The sequence below is a fragment of the Euphorbia lathyris genome, chromosome 4, assembly GCF_963576675.1.
Source record: "Euphorbia lathyris chromosome 4, ddEupLath1.1, whole genome shotgun sequence".
NCBI classification, from domain to species: domain Eukaryota; kingdom Viridiplantae; phylum Streptophyta; class Magnoliopsida; order Malpighiales; family Euphorbiaceae; genus Euphorbia; species Euphorbia lathyris.
In genome coordinates, this window is record NC_088913.1 from 45155105 (window position 1) to 45161904 (window position 6800).

Below are 6800 nucleotides of genomic sequence, written 5' to 3' on the forward strand. Positions count from 1 at the left end.
CATTTGCTTAACATATGTTTCATTGTTTCAGGAAGTAAGGGAATTCTCGCATCTTCCACCATGCCATCTTCTCACCCAAATTTTGAGGGTGCTTTATATGCTAGAATTGAAAAAGTGTATGAGAACGGATTCCAGGTTCCTGGTATTCCTCTTTTTAATGGAACGGGGAATCCATTTTTACATGTGAAGTATTACAAATGGAAGATGGACGTTATTGCAGCTTCACACTTTGAAATTATCACTATCTTCATCTCCACTCTTGTTGATGAGGCCATAGATTGGTACTTTAGTGTACCCGAAGTAATGCATAGAAACTTCAAATTTACCGCCAACACATTTATTCAAAGGTTCAAATGTCGTGTTCCACGGGGGGTGACAATGATTGATCTCGTTGGGGTTAAACAAAGTCCGGGCTAATCCTTTATTGATTATTTTGGAAGATGGTTAGATTATATGATACGTCTTCCGAAGAAGCCACTTGAGCCTATCTTGATTATCATTCTCTTATGCGGAGCTCTTCCATAGTTTCATGGGTTGTTGGAGCATAGTGGATTTTCATGCTTCAATGAAGTCTACGATCTGGCAAGGAGGATAGAAAAGCACGCAGGAAGGATAGAGAGAGTTGAAGCAGTCCATGACACCACTGGTCCTTCAACTAGCAATGTAACATCAGCTTGAAGATTCACCTTTTCTTTGTCCTTTATGTTTTCTTGTTATTTCTTTTGCCGTTGTATTTTCCCTTCCATTGTAAATACATATTCTCTTCAGTTTATTTTAATGAGATTTCCCTTTTCCAAGTTTCTTCAAAGTTATTACAAGTGTTAATTTTGCATCAGCCATTCGTCTTTTCTTTCCATTCAGGTTGACTCGTTCTCACTTAATCACACTACAACAAATCATCACTTGTGCCACGTTTAAAATCGTGGCCCAAGTGTAATATTTCCGTGGCTATGAGATTTAACCACGGAAATTCAATATGGGTATGTCCGTGGCACAAGTGAGTGTGGCTAGATAGTTGCCACGGGAAAATAATGGTCGTGGCATAAGTTGGTTTTTATGCCACAGGAAATTTTGTGGCTAATAATATACCTTTGCCATGGATAAATTCGTGGCAAGACATTATGCCCGTGGCAACTATCCTACTTAGCCACGAGCATAACCATGGCAAAAATACAACACATTTGATTAAAACCTTGCTTAGCCACGAACATAATCGTGGCAAAAAGAGGATTTGTAGCTAGAAACTTAACTTAGCCACGATTCAGTGCCTCTAGCCCGGCTTTCTTCTCTCTTTACTCAGTTCTTTCTGATTCTGCTGATGTAACATCTCTGCCTGCCTATTAGGCTTTAGAACCGTTAACTCATCCCTCGCGGCACTATGCGTTCACCTCAGTTAGCAAACAGCAAACTACTACTGAAAGAAGATCTTAGCTCAATAAGCAGCTAATCTCATTCTTTCATTCCCTAATTACATCGTCCTAGCCTAGGTAAAGTAAAGGCTTAGTTGATAGCTAACAAGGTATTAATTACATAGTCCTAGGTAAAGGCTTAGTTGATAGCTAACAAGGCTATAGCGGATGAAAACCCTTCTTCATTCCCATTGCCTTCTTTCTTATTACCATTGCCTTCTTTCTTTCGCCCGCAGCTTATGAACCTCTAGCCCCGCTTTAGCCCCAAGATATCGTGGCAAACTTGATCAAATTTTAGAAATTTGTTTTTAATGAATTTACAATTTATTATTATTATTATTATTAACTTTTGGATTGAAGGAAGCTAAATTAAATCAATTGGATCAAAAGAATAAAAAATAAACAATGTCTAAAATTTTAATTATTCTTGATGAATAATAAATAATTATTAAATGAATACAAATCATTTTATCATTTAATATGGAAACTCTAAAAAATCTTCCAAATAAAAAACAAAATGTTAAAAAAACTCTAATTCTAAAGTAAAGGTATACAACACAAATATTTTATTCCCGGTTAGTACAATTTACACAGTAAGAGTAGAAAAAATCGTCTGAGTCAAGTATAATCAGCTTTTCAAAGTTACAATGTAATCCTGATCCACTATCTCCTTGTTGATTTCTGCAGATTCCCAAACAATCATCTGTCAAAGAGAGAAAAAACAGTTTATTTTGTAATGATATGACTAAAAATAATGTGTTAGTGTATCAAATTGGTACTCAAATTTCAGTGGCAATTGTATTGCGATCCATGCTGAATAGCCAACATGACTATTATAAGCAGAGAAGCACTGCCTATTATGGGAAAAAAATTTACAATGTAAGTAGAGAAGCACTGCCTGTTAGAAGAAAAAAGTAAAATTAAAAAGAAAATGTATTTTCTAGATCTTGGAAACATAAAAATAGATGGACATACTAACAAAGGGCTACTTACAAATAGTTCAAAAAATTGATCTTAAACATAATTCTGACCATGTTATTGACAAATTTTCAATTACAAATAATTTAGAAAATAAAATCATATGATCAATAACCAATAGATTGATAAAGTACCAATTACAAATAATTTAGAAAATAAAACTTTAACCATTCAAAATCAATTCATACTTAACAATGACTAAACCGCACAATAAGAGACATTCGCAGAGGCATATATTCATAAGCTAAAACTAAAATTTGTTCTACATATAATAAGAATGTAAATCCCACTATGCGTCTCTCAAAGTGAACAAGTCTGTGCCCCTACAACTATCATAAATTTTTAAAAGATAAAGGATTGTATTTGAGAACAATAAGAGCAACTATAGACAAAATATCACAGAAAGCATGAAAAGCACAATCAAATGCAAAGCTCCATACCAGTTTATAGCCACTAACTTCAAAGGCATTGTTACAAAGTTCTAATTTCTCTGGCTGCTAAAATCACCACAATTCCTTTTGAAGCCAATTGCTTACGAACTCCAAATCCCGATATAGAAATTGCAATCTGTAACACTTCAGAAATACTGACTTTAAGTTCCAAAAAACCGACATTAGAAAACATAAGTAAAAGAGTGATCATAAATGTCTCAAAGAATTAGAAAAGTTCAATGCAAGAAAAAAGAAATCACATATAACCACCCAAAAGTTAGCTTTTAAAGCTAATTATCCAAAATAACATTGAATGAACTCATTATTTGTAGTATACAAACAACAAAATAGCTAATAAAAACCACAAGTCAAATATAATTTTTAATTCACCAAATAAGAAGTAACTTAAAGTACTAATTAATTCACCACCAATATTTCCCATGGTCCTTTTCCCTGACACGAAAAATAATGCCTATAATAAAAAAAATAGAACACCTAAATTGGATGCCTGCTACAATAAGGAAAAAAAATGATGCCTCAACAAATATGAGCAATACCATCTAAATTGGATAATTACACACTTAGAGAACTAAGTCACAAAAAATAACAACATCAAATCTGTATAATATTCACTTTGAAAACTAATTGCTTGAATTGCCTCATTCAAATTTCAAAAGGAACACGGTACAAAAATACTACTAACATTATTAACTAAGAGCAATATTACTCCTAACGTAAAAAAAATGGTACAATTAAAGGTCCAACATTGATAAGTTTGTTTAATTTTAAATATCCCTAACAGATTTCCTGAACTCTGTTAAAAATCCAATCACATCATTCTCTTATTGTATTGAAAATCATTGAAACCAACTAATCTCAAGAAACTTAAAAATCTTAAAAAGCAAAAACCAAAAAGTAAAAACCTTTTCTTCTTCTCGATTTTTCCACTTCCCAAGCTAGCAAGCACAAATTGCAAAACATTCCATTGATTCAAATGTGAAATATTCAGAAACATACCAAGAATTTGCAAGGGTTGCAAGGAGCTATTATTCTAGAAACAAATATGAAATATTAAATAGCAAATGGGTTTTTTAGCAATTTCAGGTTTCTCTTTAGTTTCAAATAATTTCAGATGATAGAATAGGTTTCGATGAAGTTAGGCTCCTGGGATTCTCTTTCTCTAATATCATTAGAGTATTAGTTTGATTTCTAAAATATGATGAAAAAAGTGGTCCAAATGAACAAGTCTTGAACGAAAAATCCTCCTTCCGCTACTGGTATTTTTGTGAGCCAAGAGAAAGAGCAGAAAAACAAGAATGCAGCCACATGTATATTTGAGAAACATAACTTTTAACAGTGTTAGTGAAGCTATTACTAATGTCTAAAATCAGAACAATTTGGTAAGGTTAGGTCCTTAATTATACCATTTTTTACGTTAGGGATAATATTGCTCTTGGTTGACAATATTAGGGCTATTTATCCCTATTTCAAAATGGTAGATACACATAATATCGAGATATCTCATAACAAGTACAAGTGAAAGTACATTAGAGAAAATGCAACAAATAATATACATTGCATTCAGAATCTTAACATGTTAGTCAAAAAATTCATAGCCAATATGCACAAACATGAGAGAGAAATTACCCGGAATTGTAGAAGAAGAATCACAAGCTTTGACAATGTAAGACCAAAGGCCAAGATCATTACAGTACTTGGTAACTTGGTAAGCCTTACAAAGAAAACAAGAGTCCCTAAAACCCAATATAAAAGCGTAATCTTGTACATGCTTTCTCATCAACGTCCCCCATGTCTCCTTCACCACCTGAAGAAAAAAAACAACACTTGGTTGGCATCTCAATAACTTTTAGACACAACTAGAACCTCAGTCAGAACATAACTGGGTAGAAACACAGAATTCAACAAAAATCATTCAATAAAATTGAAATAATAAAAATGACTCTGAGCATAAATCTAAGTCAGAGAAAAAAATGATGGGGATCAGATGAATTAGAATATATAGCTTATTGCAGAGAGCAAAAGAACAAATGACCTTGCTTTTTTAGGGAATTAAACAGATGTATGCATGTTGCCTATGGATGAGTGCTATAAACTTATGGGATAAGGTGCAAAAATACCCTTAACTTTTTCATCTAGAGCAATATTACCCTTAACGTAAAAAATGGTACAATTAAAGGCCCAACGTTATCAAATTGGTCCAATTTTAGACATCACTAACAGTTTCACTAACACTGTTAAAAAATTTGTTCCACTAAAACTTAAATCATGTATGTCTCTGCAATTTTTAACATGTTTGAGAAACATCAAATTCGTTTTTTATGCTTCAAGTCGATTCCTTGGTCGGATATTACTTCAGACGATAATTGTGAATTGGAAGAGGAATTAGAAGAGGCAGATAATCAAAACAAAGATGGAGCAGAGGGAAGAGACGGGAATGAGGATTCAAGAGCTGTTCTAGAAATGGTGTATAGTTTACCAAAATGAAATAGTTTTTGTTCCTCCTCCACTCAATGCTTTGTTGCTTATATAACGTTGTTCCTCCTTCGGCCAAGAGCTGGTTAAATCAGAAAGAAAAGAAAGAAGAAGCAGTTGTCTAAGAAGAAGATGATAAACTATAACATATGAAATGAGAAAAAAATTTAAGTGCATTAATCATTAATGAGAAATAATAGTAATCAAGATCTAGAGAGGATTATGAGGATGAATTATGATACGCATTTCGACAAAAAAAAATTCATCAGATATAGCAGCCACATAGATTAGGGGATGAGAACATTAACAGCCTTAGTGAATTTGTTAGGGGTATCCAAAATTGGACCAAATGACTAACCTTGGACCCTTAATTGTACCATTTGCAACATTAGGGGTAATATTACTCTTGATGGACAACGTTAATGGTATTTTTGCATCTTATCCCTAAACTTATTGCTTGGTATGAATTCATCATTCCAAATGAAATAAAATCTTATGTAAACCTCAAAGAATTCACTTCCAAACAAGAGAGCAAACAAAACAGTAGGATCAATCATTGTTTCCCTAAGATTTAGGATATTTACAAAACCAATATATAAATAGAATAGAATTTGATATAATATATAATGAAATAGAAGTATACAGTTACAAGCTAAGCCTTTGAAATTCTTCGCTGGGTAAACTAACCCCTGTTGGCAATTTGTCCATAATGCAATTTGTATCTAGAAAGCAAAAAGCAGTAATGCAAGAAAGAATGAAATAATCAAAGTCCATAACTCATTTAGAATTACCCGACAGCAGTAGAAAGCATACGAATATTGGGGATTTCCCTAAACCCATTCAAAATCCCTAATCCCAAGCAAAACCTCGTCATGTATAAACTATCAGATTAAAAACAAACCCATTCAAAATCCTTAAATCTGTTCAAAGTTAAGAGTTAACTCACCTGAATTGGAGAAAAATTCAGCGCTTACACTGCGGCCGTCCAACAAAGGAAAGAAATAGTCGGAATTCTAACAGCTAACTACCGAGTGGTTCAATCGGGGATGAGACGACGTTTTTTCTATCAAGAATAGAACACTTAAAGTGATGAGTAAATTGAACTAAGAGAGATGGTGGGAATGGAGAGAGATGGATGAGGTAAAGATCGAGAGATAGAGAGAGATAGAGAGGGATACATACAGACACCCTAATTTCAGAGGAAATTTGGTAATGAAAAAATTGGAGGGAGAATAATATGTAATTCCCGCGTCCCTTATAAAAAAATAATATTTTATTATTATTAATCCATGGATTTTATTACTAAGAGCATTTTAATAGTTGGAGGATTATCCTCCAACCATCAAAATAAAAAAAAAAAAACCATTTATCTTTCAAAAATAATTTTCATTAAAAATCAAATCTTATTTTATTCAAAATAGTGGGTCTTGAAATTAACCAAAAAGAAAAGAATTTAGTTTTCCATACACTAAAAAGTATTGAACTGCAC

General features: G+C 32.9%; 2 long non-coding RNA genes across 4 annotated transcripts; one reads left to right on the forward strand and one right to left on the reverse strand.

Annotated features, from left to right (window-relative positions):
* The first annotated feature begins 1269 nt into the window (after nt 1-1269).
* Nucleotides 1270-1594, forward strand: LOC136227689 (uncharacterized). The gene is made up of 2 exons (XR_010688182.1): nt 1270-1492; nt 1541-1594. It is a non-coding gene; the product is annotated as an uncharacterized lncRNA (long non-coding RNA).
* A 333-nt stretch (nt 1595-1927) lies between these two features.
* LOC136225814 (uncharacterized) lies at nt 1928-6520 on the reverse strand. 3 transcript variants are annotated; one of them, XR_010687320.1, is made up of 4 exons: nt 6258-6520; nt 4466-4643; nt 2828-2954; nt 1928-2112 (listed from the first exon to the last, which is right to left on the reverse strand). It is a non-coding gene; the product is annotated as an uncharacterized lncRNA (long non-coding RNA). The 3 variants fall into 3 exon arrangements; XR_010687319.1 differs by having other exon boundaries at nt 2828-2962; XR_010687321.1 differs by having other exon boundaries at nt 1928-2263; nt 2828-2962.
* Between the last annotated feature and the right edge of the window lie 280 nt (nt 6521-6800).